The 19303-nt window shown below is 35.3% G+C and overlaps 1 protein-coding gene across 4 annotated transcripts in view; it reads left to right on the top strand.

Annotated features, from left to right (window-relative positions):
• The window catches only part of Nrxn1 (neurexin 1), a 1024002-nt gene that overhangs the window by 321308 nt on the left and 683391 nt on the right, over window positions 1–19303 (top strand). The window lies entirely within an intron of this gene.

Here is a 19303-nt window from a genome sequence, read left to right as displayed (position 1 = left end):
TGTCATCATTGAGAGTGGAGAAGTTAGGCTTCATCTGCGTTCAAACAGGAATGGTGTGCTTTGAAAGTAGTCCTCAGTTTGTCCCTGGGTTGTTCTTAAGGCTGATTGTAACTATAGTGGGCTGGTGCTATGCCATGAAAATCAGTGTCCTAACGAGAACTACTATTCTTTGTTCTTTTTTTTGGAATACTCTACCATTTCTGTATAACATAATATTATTTTGAAGTGCAGATATTGCTATCCTGATCATGAAAAGAGAGAGAAAACCAAGAAGCATCACACATTTTCACAATGGCATCTTGGAATAACACTGTTCTGTTCCTGTGTATTGCTCCATATTTAAAAGGTGGGGTAAAGGGGTTAGGAGTGAGGCATGTGTTTAGCCCTTCCTAAAGAACTGAAATAAAAACCTCACGAATCCTTCATTTTCTTCAAATTGAATGCTTTTTAAACTCCCCTTTCTTCAGATTCTTATCTGAATTGCTATCACAAAGTTTTATGGGATAAGCAGGTCAGTGTGAGCCTGTTGTGGTAGGTAAACCTATAACCACTCTTCTGAAAACAAGCATTGCCGTGAGCCTGTCGTGGTAGGTAAACCTATAAACACTCTTCTGAGAACAAGCATTGCCATTTACTTGGCATGAGGATATGGAAACAAGTTCTGTGCTCCTGAGTGCCTCTTCATCTAATCTGACCTCTGACCCCTTTTTCTGTTTACTCTTGAGCTGGGAAACTTCACTCATAAAGATCACTGAGGGTATAAAATATGTGATGCTGGACTTACCTTTTGTCTCTATACTTATAAATCTCTCTGTATGTATCAGCCTACAAAGAGAGCACAGCCATTAGAGATTCCTGGCCTGTCTCTATCTGAAATGTAGTCATTGACTTTGAAGTATTAAAAGGAAATGTCTTTAGAAATGTGTCTTCAGAGGGCAGTGAAGTTACTGAAACAGTATCGTAAGTTTTCCAATCAAGCTTAATCCATCTCATAATCTGTTGTATCTAATGAGAGAATAGATATTTTAGGTAGGTCCTTATGGAATTCCCAAGGATAAGGGATCTTTGTGATCAGAGGCAAAGAATTGTGGTGATTAATAGTCATGTTTATACATGAGATAACCAGTGAAAATATTAGCATTTTATGTTGTTTGTTCTGTTAACGTTCTTTTTTCCCCCCCGTAATTAGAATTAACCTAGGATCTCCTCCTGCATGCTAGCTGTTGAGTTTCTATTCATAAGTCTCCGTACTTTCTTTCTTTTTTGAGACAAAGTCAAATTAAGTTCCCTAGCCTGCATTCAACTTGGTAATCTTACTGTCTCAGCCTCCCCATTAGCAGAGATTACAGAATCAAGCTATCATGACATTACTGGTTTGCCCATTTACCTAAGGAAATTATAACTTTCTTTTCTAAATTATATTTTTAATATCGTTAGTAGTTGTGCAAAGAAAGGAATTACTATTCAGCAAAGCAGTTTATGAATATAATGGGTCTTAACATCATTCTTTCATTCTTGCCCATCCCTCCCAAGCCTACCCCTTCCCTCCATTTACTTAATTTTGTAGGATATGCAATAAATTTTAAGACTACATTCTCCCTCAAAAATATAGTTTACAAATGCAGACTTAGATCGAGTTTATGCTATAAGATGATACTTGAGCGAAGAGGGCTTCAGTTCATGTATGTGTCTTATTTGTATACAAATACATGTTCAAAATGCCATTTATTTATTTTAGTGTGTGTGTGTGTGTGTGTGTGTGTGTTTGTGTGCTGATATGGAGGTTGAATTCAAGGCCTTGAACTCTCACTTGACTTTTTCCCCTAAGACTGGTACCCTACTACTTCTGTTATAACTCCACTTCTAGCTTTTTAATCACTAATTGGTCGTAGAAACCCCTTGACTTTTTCTGCCCTGGATTACTTCAAATAATGATCCTTAAATATCAGCCTCCTGAGTAGCTAAGATTACAGGTATGAACCACTAGCCTTCATCATCATTATTAAAAGCACATTATTATCCAATCCTAGCCTACTCAATCTGACACCATGAATACAGTTGTTCATGATATTTCTGAGCAAAGGTAGAAGTCCAGAGATGTGAAAATATTTTCCTATCCTCATCTTATACCATCTTATGTCCAAGACATTGATGCCTTGATGATAAGATGCATTAGGAAATTCCATTGTATTGTCCCTGGATAATTTTTTAATTCAATACATATAGGGTACCATCAGACTTTTATAAGTCTGTGGGCTAAATCATTGATACCATAGGCACATCTTTTTTTTAATACATTTTATTGTAAAAAAATGTGTACAGAGGGGTTACAGTTACATGAGTAAGGTGATGAGCACATTTCTTATCAAGCATTGTTACCTCCTCTTTCGTTTTACCCTACCATTCCTTCCTCCCCAATTCGCCAACTCCTCCCTTCCTCCCTGCTCCACAAGTTGTAAAGTTCATTTTCAACATAGTGTCTTGTACATCTTGTTGTTACAATGGGTAAGCCTGGATCCTGCTTTCAGCATTTTGTTATTTCCCTTCCCCTCTCCAAATTAGAACAATATATAAACATGATGCAGAGCACCAGAATCAAATACAGTGAAAACAGGGGTTATACCATGGGAGAAGAACATACCAAAGAAACAAGAAAATCACATAGTACATTATAAGTACGTTAAAAACAATAGCAAGCAAGAAAAAAAACACTTGTGTCCTTGTCTTAGGGTTCATTTTGCTTAACATCATCTTATATGGTCATGTAAGACCTTTCGGCTTGTCCTAGACATGTACTAGTTATTGCAAATAAGGGAAACCATAGGCACTTCTAGGAATACTTTTGGATTTTGGTATGTTCCATATTTTAGCACCTATGCTTTATATAATGCTTTGAATTTCAGGCTATATACATTTACTTGCTATCCTGAAAGCTAATTGTACAAGTTAAAAACTTGGGTTAGACCAAAAGTTTGATGTAAAAGTGAAGTGTTAACAGCATAGCATTCTGTTTGTAGTTTGTTCCTTGAACTATGAGTTTATAAGAGGCGTTTAGATTTTTTTTCTTAATTGCTAGTTTTTACTTCCTTCCTTCAAGAGAATTGTTTTGTAGTCTTGCATGTAACTCATTTTCTACATTAGACTCCCCTCTAGGCACTTTCCAAGAATACAGAGATGTAAGGAGTTTCCTCTTTTCCTACCTAGGATCTTCATAAGAAAGCGACCATGTAATAAAAATCAACACAATAAAATAAAAAATAAACATACAAAAAAAGTCAAAAAAACAACCATACCATGCTAAACTTACAAGCAAAGGGTAAAGCAAAGAATTCTGGCTAGAAAGTCTGGATAACTTAATAAAGCATGCGATTATCTTTGTCATATACAGAAAATTTGATGGTGAATCGTTATCTACAAAATTTGATGTATGTGGTAGTTATCTGTGCTGATATCTCTTGTACTGACTGAAATTTGTGATGCTGGTGGCAGTTTTTGCATTTAAACCTGTTTTATTGTGTTAGACTTTTAACATTTCTTGAAGAATAAATTAATGACTACAAATATTTGTGTACTGTGATTGTTGTGTTTCTATTCACTTTTTAATAGAGTGAGTCTATATTTATAAAATTTATCTGAATGCTGATTTGTGAAGCTTTGTGGGGAGAAGATGCAGCTCAAATTATATTTGTACTCTATAATCAAGGCCCAGAGTTCAAACCCCACACTGCCAACAGCAACATCAAAGAGCTTCAAAGTAGGTCTAATAGAGTGTCCTAAATTGATCACCCTGATAGAGGCTTGCATTTTGATCCAATTGCAAAAAGTCAATTATTAACAGTCCAAGGGTATTTTTATGTATTTTTGTCTCCAGATTGGAAAAGAATTCTTCAATGTGTCTAGTGGAAATATGCATAGCATAATATGGCACAGGAAACCTGGAAATCAGCATGCGGTCAGAAATTGTGAACTCTGTGATTAGCAGCAGGAAATCCACTTGGAAGTGTCTGGTAGCCTTCAAATTTTGCTCTAATGACATAGAAGGTAGTATTCTACTCGATTTCACAATAATTTTAGTTTTGAAAATGTTTGGAGCATGGAAGTCTTATGGTCATACATTAAAAAAAAACAAGTTTTAAAATGTTCATGGTAATATTGGAGATAAAAACATTCTGACAAGATAAGAGCACTTGGGTCCTATTAATTTTTTTGTTAGAATTTGAGGAATCCTTATTTGTTGCAGTCAAAAATTTGAGTTCTAGGAAGTGGTGCTATGGCTCAAGTGGTAGAGTGTTATCCTTGAGCTGAAGAGTCAGGGACAGTGCCCAGGCCCAGAGTTCAAGCCCCACAACCAAAAACAAATGAGTTCTAGAACACATACCTTCCTTCTCTCCCCAAATCCATCCCACCTTACTCTCTGTGATTTTTAGAAGCATTGAAAAGTAGAGCAGGTAAGGCTGAAGTAAAAAAATGTCAAAAGAAGGACCTAAAGGGAATATTCCATTTATTGCTAAGACATTTGAAATCAATAAAACACAAACAAGTAGATGACCCAGACACTGATTTAACATCTGATCATGGTGGTGTATGAATATGGGGAAACCCCAGATATCGAAGGAATCAGAGTCCTCTATTATTATTCCACAGGGGGGAAAAAGATGGAAGTTCAGTAGACAGTTGAGTCTGAGAGAAAATACAGAGAACTTTGGACTTTTCCCTTTCCCAGATTGTCTGTATCTCACCTGGCCAACACCCTGTTATAAAGTAGAAGTTGATACTTTGAGAGATTTCAACAGGGAACCAATTTGACCTGTTATGGTATTACTTCTGCCAGGCGTGACCTTCCATATCTGTCTGTAGAGTAGAACAACTGATAATCAAATGGAAAATTTTTAATCTCTGTAAAGTCTCATGAATTCTTAGATGAGGTTCCTTCTGTGGGCCTACTGTGGCATCCAGAGGGGCTGCTCAAGCTTCTTCTCCTGCTTCTCTTTTTTAAAACTATGACTCCTGTAGAGAAATACTGTCATACGCAATGCAGAAGCATTTGGCCCACTCCAACAGCCATTTCCAACCTCAAGAGAGGCTGTCTTAATTCTAGAGTTGGTTTATTTAAAAAAGAGTCTACTTATTCCAAATAACTTTCAAAAAAAGTCAGGTGTCTAATTTCTCAGTGCCCGTTCTGAACCTTGCTGACTCCTTCAGCATAGCATTCTAATTGAACTTGGTTATCTGGTTTTCCAGACCACAACAGATTAAAAACAGTAAAGAGGTAAAGCTTAGAGGCACAAGGAAGGCAGAAATGACAGCTGGCATTGCAGGAGGAGAGAAAAATGACAAAGCAAGCATAGAACTATATAACCACATAGTACAGTAATGAATATTCACAAAGAGGACTCCTAAATCATTAAGGGAATAAACCAGATAATATTATTTTTACAGACATCTCTACAGGAAAGGAGGAGGCCAATGCACTTCATAAAGATTTCTATCTAATGTTTTTTCTTTAAGCTGGTATAAGCTGAAAAATTCAGTTCTCTAGACTAGTCCAGCTAAATCAAGTGTTACTAATCCCATCATTAAATATTGTACTGACTATCCAACAACTTGGCCCTAAATAACCTCAATATTCACTGAGTTTTAGTAGCTACCTTGTTAGAAGAAGAAATAAACCAAAAGCAATTCTAAAGAAAGATGTGTTCTCTTTCTATGCAATGCTAACCATGTAGCATTTCTGAGCAAAGGAAACCAATAAAGCATATACAGATGACCTAATTATGGAGGTGGAAAAAGTCTTGCATTCTCATTCCAACCTGGATTTAAAAAGAACTGATAGGAAGGTGGAATACATGGTTTCAATTTTACCAAACTCAACAAAAATCAGCTAACATTTATTCTCATTTAGATGCAAAATACAGAAGAAGCCTTGGCCTAATCAACACATTAGTGCTCATTCCAATACATCTTGGGAGAGAGAAAGTCCTTGTTTTACTGACTTGGCTCCAGCCCCTACCAGTGACCTTTAAGGCTATTATCCTCTCCCTGGGTTGGAGGAGGGATGTGGAGGACATAGTAGAATTAAGTCTTTCTAAGAAATTGGACTTGAATGTTGAATATTCATTTTTATGGGTAGTTTTAATGTGGATTTTATGTAGCATTTTATAGATTACTTTCTTTAAATTGCTCCCATTTATTAAAGAACACAAACAGTAGTATTTTGCAGAATGATAGAGGACTTAGAAAAAGCGAGCTAATTTTTTTCCCTGAGTTATCTGACACTATATTGCAGGGACATGATTCCTTTCTCAACTATATAATATAATATTAATTTCTACCAAACAGGCTCCTGTTAGAATGGCTTGAGGAATGTGAGAGGGATGTGCCGTGATTTCTGCTTGCAGATTCAAGTACTTGTGTGCTGTAAGGTAGTAACAGTGGGACCTGGCAAATGAAGCATTGTAGCATCTCCAGGGAACCTATGAGGATATGAATGTATTGTTGTAATTTATATGAACATCCTGAAATGGTATAACTCCAGCTGGTGCAAAAAAGATCTTGTTTCTGATGTTGCCTGTTTGCTTTAGATTTGTCCTTGCTATCTCCCACCAAAAAGCCTGTATAGCTTTCAAAGAATAATTTGTAAATATGATTTTTATTTAAGTGTTCTATTTTAGATGTGGCTCTTGTAATAGATATAAATGGACTGAGACATCATAGAAGGTGAAATTGGGTCAGGGTCAACCTTGCTTTTCTCAGAGCTGTCTGTTAGATGTGCTTGCTCTCCACCTCTGTCTCATTAACTGTTTCATAAATTAATTTCCTTGTAATCCAATTTGATTCTGATGAACCAAGCCCTAAAGAAACTAGTTAAAATATTGTTTTGGAACAAGATATAAATGGACAACAAGATAAAGAAAGGATCTATGACTCAAAGGCCAAGAAGATCATATAGATGAGAGAAGGCGATTTGATGTATGATGTTAAGTGTGGTAAAGTTTGTAAGTCAGAAAAGGGAAAAAACAAATTGCTTAAATAGGGATACAGGTGGACTCATTGCAACAATGAAAGGTACAAGATGCTATGTTGAAAAATGAACTTTATAACTTTGGCGGCGGGCGGGGATCGGGGGATGATGGGAGGGCAGGGATGGTAAGGGGAAACAAAGGAGGCAACAATGCTTGATAAGAAATATATTCACCTGTATCCCTATTTAGACAGTTTGTTTTTTACCTTCCACTCCCCAAATTACACCAACATCAAATACAGTGAAAACAGGGGTTATACTATGGGGAGGAACATACAAAGCAACAAAGAAATCATCTTATAAAAATGTTAGAAACAATAGCAAGAAAGAAAAACCACTTGATTCTTTATCTGGAGTTCATTTCGCCTAACATCAACCTATATAGGGACCCATTGCAACAATGAGATGTAGAAGATGTTATGTTGAAAAATGAACTTTACAACTTTGGCAGGAGGATGGGAGGCCAGGGATGGGAGGGGAAACAAAGGAGGAGGCAACAATTCTTGATAAGAAATGTGCTCATTATCTTGCCCATGTAATTGTAACCCCTCTGTACGGTATTTTCACAATAAAAATATTAATAATAAAAAAGAAAATAATACCTATATGTGGCAACATACAAAAAAACCCCGCATACTCAGCATGCCTATATGTTTCAGTTATTTTCATTTTATTTTTAAATATTTTTCCCATCCTTAATTCTCTCCCATTTTTCCGCCTGTGGTTATACTGAGGTTTGAGCTCAGGACTTTGCGCTTGATAGACAGTTTTTAAAAGATATTTTTAAAAATGAAGCACCTTGGGGCTGGGAAGTTGGCTCAGTGGTAGAGCGCTTGCCTTGCATGCCTGAGGCCCTGGGTTCGATTCCTCAGCACCACATAAGCAAAAAGAAAAAAGCCGGAAGTGGCGCTGTGGCTCAAGTGGTAGAGCGCTAGCCTTGAGCTGAAGAGCTGAGGGACAGCGCTCAGGCCCAGAGTTCAGGCCCCACGACCGGACCCAAAAAAAAAAAAAAAAAATGAAGCACCTTGAAGCTGTAGAAAAATAAACTGCCATGGCCAAGATTACTAACCTAACACATATCAGGACACGGTTTTAATTTTCATGCTGATTTCTAGCCATAATACAACTGTGACCACATCTAGTAATTCCAATTTCTATAAATGTCATTGACTTTTAAACTACTTGCTGTGATTAGTGATAGAAATGTCATAGCTGCCAAGTGCATTTATTACTGTCATGTAGTTCATCAAAACAAACTTCCCTTTTTCCCTTGTCCTCCAAGATGTTGGGGCTTGACCTTTAAGGTAGGAAACTACTAACCACAGTAAAACAGAAACTACCCAACACCCAAGACAGGAAGTGCTTAATATGAGAATATTGCTTTTAAACTGATATTTACACATTTGTATTTAATACATTATTTTCTTATTTGTATTTGCTTTTTTATTAGAATGGTGTTCTTGTTAGTTCCTTGTGCCTAACAAAAGTCCAAGTTTTTAATTACAAGCCCTGTTTTTCATGGCTAGAGACTCCAGTGTGATCCTTAACGGTGTACAGGTACAACTGTACCTCAGTTCAATTCCCCTTGACCTCCAAGTAGAGTAGATTGTTTGGCTCAATGTCTAGCCTGGCTGGCAAAACAAGATCATGGGCACAGAGAAGAAGCTCTTGTGTTTAGTATCAATTTTTAAAGAGGTCATATTTCTATCTCTACTTGGTCTAGTCTTTAGAGCAAGTAATCTATACTTCATAGACATTGGGCATTTTGATAAAGAAAGCAGAGAATCAAATAGGTGTGTGTGTTATTCCTACTATTGGTTTCATAAATTTCAAATAAAGGCAGATCATGGACAAACTTATTTCCTTGAGAGACCAACTTCTCTATTTTTAATATCTTGGATATAAGCTCATGAACATGTTCCTTGCGGTCACAATACACTATCATAGAAAAATAAGGCTGGGAAGGTGGCTCAGTGGTAGAGCACTTGCCTTGCATGCTCGAGGCCCTGGGTTCGATTCCTTAGCACCACATAAGCAAAAAGAAAAAGCCGGAAGTGGCGCTGTGGCTCAAGTGGTGGAGCGCTAGCCTTGAGCTGAAGAGCTGAGGGACAGCGCCCAGGCCCAGAGTTCAGGTCCCACAACTGGACCCAAAAAAAAAAAAAAAAGAAAAATAAGGTTATACTTGGGCTCACTTTATGTAAAGATAGAGAGTGGTTTTCCTAAATATCTACTTATTAATTATTTGAAAATAAAGTGGTCTGAAGTTCAGCAGGTCTCAATGAGCTACTGTGCAAGAACTAAGTATCATTTTGCTATAATTGCTACTGGATAATTTTAGAATTGAATAGCATAATTTGAATCCTAACAGATTATAGTTTTTTTCCATTGGTTGTATCATCTATTCTTTTATTTAAAAGTAGCTTTACCTAAGTTCATCCCCCCAAAGGCAAATTCCCTATTCTATCACAAACTATTTTGGTAAATCTGCTAATTCTCTCTCTACATTAAACAGATGTCTGTCTCTCAAAGTGTGACTAATACCTTGAGTAATATTCTGTAGGCTATTATTTTTCAAAGAAACTTGATATCCCCTGGATCCGAAGAGAAACACTTGAATCTGTCTAGATGGTTGAAATTTTATTTTTCATTAATTTGTTTGAATTGATAGCAATGTTATGACAGCATTTCTCTTGAACTTTATTTCATCCATATCTGTAATTTATATCATTATGACTCCAAAAATATCTGGTCTGCTGTTGTTTAGTTCTTTTTAAAATTTCAATATGAGCCACATCAGAACTGAAACTTTCATATGCCTCTTTAGGATGCCTGAGTGTGGTATGGGTAATGAATTTGAGAAAAAAATCACATCATCAATTTAAAAATGATAAAACATATATGCAGCTCAGAACTGCATGTAGTAATTAGACACACTATAATTATATATGTAATTTCTTATTTCAGACAGATAACGTGATGTTAGATTTTCTTAAACTTGAGTTTAAACAAAAAGTCACCATTATCCTAAGATGATATGTAGAGAGAGCACAATGTACAGGACAGAATTCTATCACTTGTCAACCTTGTAATGTGGGGACAATTACTTAAACTGTACAGATGTTTTCTTCATATACATTTCCTTGATCGGTAAAATGAAGATAATTTCCTTTACCTTTTAGATTTTTATAAAGCTCATGTAAGTTCAGTGATGAAAGTGCATTGTACAGTGTCTTTCTCCCATCAGTTTCAATTGTCAATAGTGAGTAATCTTAACTCTTCTCTAGCTGATTGTGCTATCTAGCAATTGTTCTGGAAAAGTTGGTAATCTCTCATAACATAAAACCACACTAAAATCTTAATTGTGGAAGAGGCAAAGCACCATAGATTTTGTTTGTTTGCTTGTTTGTTTTTCTTACCTATGTAATTCAGCTTTCTCTCTTCCTCATTCTGTACTCTCTACAATATTACTTCTTTATGGTCTTTTATTCTGTGTAGCCTCGTATCTCCTGGCTTAATTCTGACCATCCAAATAAAGGATGAACTAAGCTTCACATTCCAAGAGTCGTCCTAGGAAGAAGTCTACAGAAGTTCAAAACTTACGTTATTATCTGCAGCTTTACTTGGTATCTAGCACATTTTTGTGGTCCTAATTTGCAATCATCTTGCTTACAAGACCATGGGCACAGACATTTACCTTTTCCTGAGCTTTCTCCTCTCCCAATAGTTTTATTCATCTCATGATTAATATTGGTGCTGAGTTGGAGAATGGAAAAGAGTATTGCCTGTCTGGTATCACACAAAAGTATCTCCATCTAGTTACATGATCATATGTGATTTAAAAAAAAAGATCTGTGGGAAGTGGTCCTGTGGCTCAAAGTGGTAGAGAACTAGCCTTGAGCAAAAGAATTCAGGGACAGTGCCCAGGCCCTGAGTTCAACTCCCAACTGACCAAAAACCCCAAAATAGATCTTCTGTGGCTGGAGCTGTATGTTTAATAAAACATAGAGGTCCAAATTAAAAAGATGCTAAGAACTTGAAAACAAGATTTGCTGATTTCAGTGAAGTAAGCCAGTTTCAGAGAGAGAAAAAGTATGTTTTCTCTCATCTCTTATGTGGAAGTGAGATCTAAAATACAAACATGCATGATAACATACACAGGGTTTTATGCATATAGACATAAGAAAACTGGCTAAAGGATGAAAATTAGGGTAAGTTAGGGGAAGAATCCAGAGATTTAACTCCTCTGAACAACTAATGAACTGTTTAACAAAATGAATACTAAGAAGTGGAAACATTTTGGTGGGGCAGTTCAGTAAGAGGTGGGCACACAGATGGAAGGAAGCAAAGCAAAAAAAAAATTTCATCATATCCAATGTATGTCCTGTAAAAATTGAATTATGTTGATTGAGGGTACAAATAAAAGGGAAAAAAGGAAGGTGTGACATTGAACAAGATGCCTCGTACTCATAATCTGACAGGGAATTGTAACCTCATTGTACAATTTAATAATAAAAGCTACAAATATAGATTTGCCAATTTTGGTCATTGATATGGATAGCTAAAATCATTTGCTAGATAAAGTATGTAAAATTAATATGTCCTACCTCCAAAAGCACTACCTTATAATTTTGCTGATGCTATTAGAGCTGCACTGCATTACTACAAGGTTGTCATTTAGAATAATAAAGTCCTTTGCAAAGACCCCTAATGTCAAGCCATGAACTCATCTAAATTCTACAAAGAAGAGCACTTAGCATGTGAAGTAGAACTTAAAAATTATAATGCAGGCGTATGCATTTGTGTTGTATTAATCTAAACAATGCTGGATCATAATGTGTTGGTGAACTTGCCCAACAAATCTGTTCTACCAAACAAAACACCAGATGCAGTGCTGAGAATGGTGACTTGTTAAAATTAGACTCATTGGGTGGAAAAGAAAATGGACTGCTCTAAATAAATGCCATTACCATTTCAGAGAATAGAAGCAAATTACCCTGACAATATCTCTGACCCTTTCTCAATTGACATCTTTAAAAATTACACTTTGGGTGCTAGATAAGGTGGGAGAATAAAATTACCAATGAAAATTTAACATTCATAATTATGTATTTTTTAGCATTTCCTCTTCCCATCAGCCATGATTCAAAAGGATTTCTGAGATGTTATATAAAAGTAGGTGACTTGTTCAAATCCAAAAGCTCAATAATAATATTTCCTCCGTTATATCCTTCAAGTGAGTGAAAGAATAGCTTACACATGGGAATAGACTAAGGGGAGAAGGAAATTGTCCTGAATAATTACCTGAGAAAAGGGCTATCCATTTTTGTCTTATGTCTGGACTGTTTTCTATGAAAATATTCAGGACCTAGGTCACAGGATATAAAAGGGAAAAATGGTCTCTTTTTATGTGCTCAAAAATATATATTCAAGTACTCTAGTCTTCACAAATTGAGGTTTACAAAATCAATTAATTCAGTGAAAGTTCTCCAAATGAATTCAATTAAGTAAATCGATTGTCTGTATGACTGAATTGACCCAGTAAATTTAGTCAAAATGCTAGACTTCTTAACAGAAAACTCTCTACTTGACATTAGAGATCGAAGGACAGCAAGTAGTTCCTTACAGTATTTAGGAACAGGAAAGCCAGCATGAGACATTAGTGTAGTCAAGTTAAAATATGGCTGACTTACTTCACAATCTTTCAGGCACACCTACTTAAATTCTAGAAAGGAATGTCAATTAGCCATGAATGGTCACACATTCAGTCATATCTCAGTGTTCTCTAAAATGAGGCTTTATTTTTTAAATCATAGCACATCATGGCCATTAGCACATGATATCAAGTAATGATTCAATGTTTTCACATGTGAATAATGAATGAAGCAGGGATCTGTAATAGCTTTTGTTTTCTTATCATCCTCACAGGCTTATATGGTTTTCCAAGCCTCAACATAGAACCCATCAGAATCAGACCCAATATCTGTTTCCTTTTTGAGAGCTTTTTGTACATGCACATCCTCATCATTTTTCTTTATAATTAGTATAATAATAATTATGATAGAGTAAATATTTAATGGTTATTATACATAAGGCACATTCCATTTATTTTATTTTCATCTCAACTGGGAAAATAGATGTGAATAACATCACATTGTACAGATCAGAAAAATAAGAGTCACCAGTCTAAAGAGTGTGACTAAACTCACACAGCTACTAAAGAGTGAAACTGAGACTCAATCCCAACAGGCTACATTAAGGCCTGTACTCTAAACCACTAACCTATATTATCTTCTTCTTAGCGACCATTCTTTCATTCCTTTGCATTAATGCATATTTTGTCTTCTTGATTATATCTTAAGTTTGATAAATTCAATCTGTGCAGAGTCTTTATAAAGTTAGCCATGGTACAAATTAACAATTATATATATTCTTAGCTAATATTCCTTTGCTTAACTTTTGTAGTTACTAGTTACTAAAGTTTAGGTTTATTAAAGAGTAATGTGCTTATATAACCATAATGACAAAGTGATTCATGGTTTAATTATCCTTTCTATACCTCCTGTGGATTGACCTCAGTGCCTCATGCATGCTCATAAGCATAAGCTATGCCATTGAACTATATCTCTACCCCTTAACTGATCAGTTTTGAAGATAATGGATAAATATCATCTTATTTACATTGCATAACAAGAGCTTGAGTTAACATAGTTTCATCTTGTTTTAAAGCAATCTTCTAGTTTGTTATTACGCCACTGGCCAAATGCAAACACTGATTTTTTTCCCCAAAATTGTGGTGCTTACTTATGCAGACAGGCCACATCTAGCTGCTTTCTTGAAAAAGAATACATTTATGCTGTTTTCCACTCAGTGGTAGTCTGGTAGTCTAGCACAACAAATTACATCACACTTGAGATCTGTCAATGTTTCTATTATTGACTAGTAGACCCAAATACTTGAATGGAATAGTATTGCCAATCCATTTGAAAATTTTGTTGATTCTTCATATTTATGGTTTATGTGATTGATAGTTTAGTGCATTTCTTTCTTCCATAACTATATTTTATTCTCTTTCTGTTAAGAATATCTATCACTGAAGTATTATCTTCCCTTCAAATATACCCTCCTTGGCTTTATTTGAGAAACCTCAAGAGACACCACCTTAGTGTTACCTATTTTCCCTTTTCAATGGTTATGAGATCACAGTTTTACTGTTTCTGCTCCAAAACTTCGGAAATGCTCATCCTCTTCTCCATTCCATTATTGCTGTAATAGACCTAGCATTCCTCTTTAGCTGAGCTATTGCATTAGTCTCTAAGCTTGCCTCCATGACTTCCATTAACTTTCTTTACATTTTCTATTTATTAAAACTCTAATGGTTATGGTACTCCTATTTCATTCATATGTTCCCAGCTATCATCACAGAGGAGAAAGGGTCTCCTTGATTTGCCTTCTATTTACCTCAGTCATCTGTGGTACTTTACCAACCTCCACCTCTAGTCTCTGCTCCAGGCAAATTGTACTTGGCAATTAATTCTTCATCAGTGCCTTATTGGTGAAGCCTCACTTTGTTGTTAATTGTCCAAAGAGAAGAAATAACTCTTCCTGTATTCGACCTTTCTCCTTCCCAACACCATCAGCAAAGATCATCAAAGGCCCTTTATGCGTGTCTAAATGGTACTGTACCTCATGCCTACCATCCATGAGGCTTCTATTACATTTGATTGCAATGAACTTTTTCCTTATGTGCTGTTTCTTTTAGTAGAACATCTCTTGAAATGGGAAGGAAGGGAACCTATGTCTCATTTACGACTGTCACTCTATGATCCAACTTAGATCTTGCTAAGTATAAAGTGTTTAATCAGTGGGGTAGATGGATTGACGAATGAATAGTTACACCTATTTTTCCTTCCTTGATTGCTAGTATGTCTTACTATTTTCTCTAAAATACTTACCTTATAATTATGAATATTCTTGCAAAAAAATCCTTGAATCAGTCTAACCATTTCAGATACCCAGTTGTAATTTCTGTACTGCTTAATGTTCAATATCTTTAGGGACACTTTTGAAGATAACTTTTTCTTTGTATTCTATACAGACAGCTCATTGTATTTGTATATTCATTTGCACCAGAACAGAAAAATTAAGCAATTTATGGTTGTCTAATATGACTTATTGTAAAGTGTAAATTCAGTATCCTATTATTTTCCATTTAAAATGTGTTTGGTAGAAGGTGTAAAAGCACATGCTTATATTCCTATCATTTGGAGGTTATAGGAGGAAGATCCTTAGTTCAAGACCTTCCTGATAGAGCTCTCGCCTTGAGCTGAAGAGCTGAGGGACAGCGCCCAGGCCCAGAGTTCAAGCCTCACGACCGACAAAAAAAAAAAAAAAAGACCTTCCTGATATACATTTTAAGACTGTCTTCAAATATAAAACAAACAAAATGGTAATAGAAGAAACAAAGAGAAATTTAACTTTAGAAGCTACATACCCTTATTAATTTGGTTATCAGTTCCATATGAAAACTTAAGGAAAATTCCCACTCTTCTTCAAATGTTTTTCTGAATCGGTAACTATCATGCACTCATTATTAAAGCTTAAATTCTGCTATTTTTAAAAAATACTGGAAAATATTGATGGCTAATATATACTTCTATAAATAAGATATTATGATTCATGACATTATATGCACACTACTAAAATAGCAAAGCTCCATTCCAATGATTAGTCCTTTATTTTTGTACTTAAAATGTACCATGTCAGTGCAATGCCGAAGCTTTTCCCCAGGGCAGCAAGCTTTCCTATGCAACAAATGTCACTCCAAGTTCTTACTATTGATAGCATATATTTAGTTACAAGATGTGCATGCAATAGCAAAATATTGATTTGTGACTTGAGGCATAGTAAATATTTAACAATTTGGCATAGCAAATATTTATCATCAGGAGAAAGAAATGATTAGAAAATAAGCTTGAAAATATAAAATCAATCAAGAGTAATATAAGGTAACAATATTTGGTTTCACTTTAGCTATCAACACAGGGGAAATGATATGTGATTTTCCATATAGAAAACCAAATAGATTAAAAACTAAAGGAATGTATTACAATGTGCAGAATGTAAAGTGTTATTAATCTTCTACATCACTGTGGTTTCTATAGCAACCTGGGAAATTTTGTTAGGAGAAATTTCCCAACAGTTGTTTATATTGTGACAGAAAAAAAAATAAATGAAAGAAAGAATAATGTGTCTAAGATTTGCAGAAATCAGGTTTTTAAAAACATTTCCAATGTACATTTTGATCTGCAGAAAAAAATACATTCAAAACAAACAAAATCTACAAATGAATGCTAAAACTAGGCAAAATTTTAGGAGGAAAAATATATTTATATAGTCTTAACCCCTACCTCTAGGATTTTAGTAACCACAGAATGAAAATGGTTATTTTTACAGCAGAGAAATACAGCAGATACCAAGGCAAAGAACACCACTAAAAAGACATAGAAACATCAACATCTCCAGAGACATATTGCAATGGGAGGGGAATGCCACTTCTAGAATGTTCTCGCAAACATGTAATCTCAATCTAATCATGAGAAAACTTCACATGAGAAACCCACATTGAAGGACAGCCTACACAATAACTGATGAATATGGTCTCAAACTGTGTCTAGTACCCATCTTGGGTACCAGAAAGACACCGGAAGTAATTGTAAAGTGGTATCTTAAAATGGATTCAAGTTCAAAATAATCATATTAGTGGAAAACTATGGAACCCACAAAAAGTCTATAGTTTGGCTTGTAGTTTTAAAGCACTGTTTCTTTTAATAATAAAAGTACAAGGTGTTAACAGAAGTAGGTGAAGAACACACACCATTAAAACACCGTACTAACTTTGCAATTGTTCTGTAAGTCTAAAATTATTGAAGAAAACTTCTATTTGCACAATTTTTTAGAGGGGTTACAATTACATGAACAAGATAATGAGTACATATCTTATCAAGCATTGTTGCCTCCTCTTTTGTTTTTCCCCTACCATCCCTGCCCTCCCATCTCCACAACTACACTACCCCTCCCTCCCCCCCCACCAAATTTGCACCATTTTTATGTTACATTATAAACCAAGCACATATTCACATTTTGCTATAATTAATGAACATAGTCATAGTATTAATGACATGTGCATTTTTAATAAGTGAGGAAAGATCACTTTGTCAATATCCAAATGTGAACAGCTTCATGTCTGATCTTACAGGAAGCTTTGGAATATTCTATCATATTCCTAAGAGTTAGCACAAGGTAGGAGGCTGAAACCAACCCTTAGGAATTTGGTACAGGAAGCAAATACTTGTATTTATTTTTCAGATAGTAGCAGCCATCTTTGGGGGATTACTGTTCTAAATTGAGGTTTGGTTGACTGTTGTTGGGTTTGGTTTTGTTATATTTTTGAGTAACTGTGTGCAAGCAAATATGTTTTACTCCAAAACCACTATTTGTATCTCAGCCTTTTCACTTACAGACTGCATTTGTTATAATTTAGCCTGACTGTACTTTGACATATTATTCTGACAGTTCTAAGAAGTAGATGAGTATGAAAATAAACAAAACTTATTGGAAGATTGCACTGTATAATATTTTAATCAAGTAACAGGTAAATAACACTGAAAATACTTGTAATTACATTTCCTAAAGAGGCATTTTTCAGCTTTATAGGCAATTAACAATTATATAATATATATGGTATTTATGGAAGCATTTTCTAAAGTTGGGTTTTTGTGAGGGGAGGGAATTGGTTTCTAGTATTAGTGCTTTAATTCAAACTCTTACTTGACATTTCTGCTCATGGCTGACACTCTACCACTTGAGACATGCCTCTACTCTACATCTGGCAAAGTTTAAGATATGCAAAATGTTGATGTGGGTTTTTATCTTTGATGTTGCTATTTATTTTAATTATAATGATTTGTTCAAAGGAAAAATGTTCTTTCTAACCTAGATACTTTCAGGGACTTTAGACAGCCTTAAACAAGATATAACTCAATATTGCTAATCTTGCCAAAAATTGTCAAATAGTTTCTTGTTGCTCATTAATGAACAAGTGAGTTTCACTATGTTCCAGGTCCCACACCTGTTTCTGGGGTGCAAAAGGAGTAAGACTGGATCATGTGTTCTCCATGCTTACAGCTTAGAATTCCTAACATGTTTCTTGATCTTTCTGCAGATGAATACTTTTTTCTAGACCAACTGTCAGACACTAGTTTTCCAATGGACATCACTACTAAATTTCCATATGCTCTGTGTAGATTTACAACTTCCCAGTTCTTACAAATCCATAAGTCCCATTAGCTGCAGCTCCAGCATCCTCTGCACTTTTTTCTACAATGAACTAGCCCAGCTTGTACTTCCTGCATCCAACAGTGCATTTGAGTCTGAATTTTTCTGTATTTACCTCTTTCTTCAACTTTCCCCAAAAGAACATCTTTGGTTATGAAATTCTTACCAGAAAAATCCATTGAATGCTGGATTAATTGTAATGTGCAGCATTAATGATGCGCATGCTACTTCCAGGAAGAGGAAAACTTTCTTGTCTCTTAAGGCACTCTGTGCTTTCCAGCCCTATTCTTATCGTGATGCCCAAAGAAACTGAAGATATTTAAATGACACACTGGAGTAATGTTTCCCCTGCTGTCCCCAAAGTAGAGGTATCAGAAGAAAATTGCCCAAATTATAGCACAACTAAACACATGGTAGCTATTTAGTTACATAGGGTGATTACAAGAGAAGTGTGTACACTCAAGTTCTTTTTATTTATCTTTATTTAAAAAAGTGATGAGCAGGAGGATAACAGTGACATAAATAAGGTAATAAGTACTTTATTTATCTTTTTATTTATTTATTTATTTTGGTCATGGGACTTGAACTGTGGGGCCTAGTGCTTCAGCTCAAGGCAAGTGCTCTACCACTTGAGCCACAGCACTTCTAATACATTTATTTTTAATATTTGTCCATTCCTCATTATCTCCAACTTACCATTCCTTATTCCCCCACCCAGTTGTAATGTTCATATCCAACATAATGTTGTGAATATTAATATTGTTGCATTTCGTCCAAGGTCCTGCTGTTTCTATGATTCTGTTTCCATTCCACATATTACATTGACTAATATGCAAATCACGAGATACAAAAAACTTAACAGAAACTAAGAAAGAAAAAAAATAAAACAATAGAAAAAAAAGAATGAACTACATATAGGGTCTAATGAGAACCTCTTGTTTCTATAAG

Source organism: Dipodomys ordii, unplaced genomic scaffold (genome assembly GCF_000151885.1).
Source record: "Dipodomys ordii isolate 6190 unplaced genomic scaffold, Dord_2.0 Scaffold37, whole genome shotgun sequence".
Classification (NCBI taxonomy): Eukaryota; Metazoa; Chordata; class Mammalia; order Rodentia; family Heteromyidae; genus Dipodomys; species Dipodomys ordii.
This window is presented reverse-complemented; position numbering and strand designations above follow the sequence as displayed.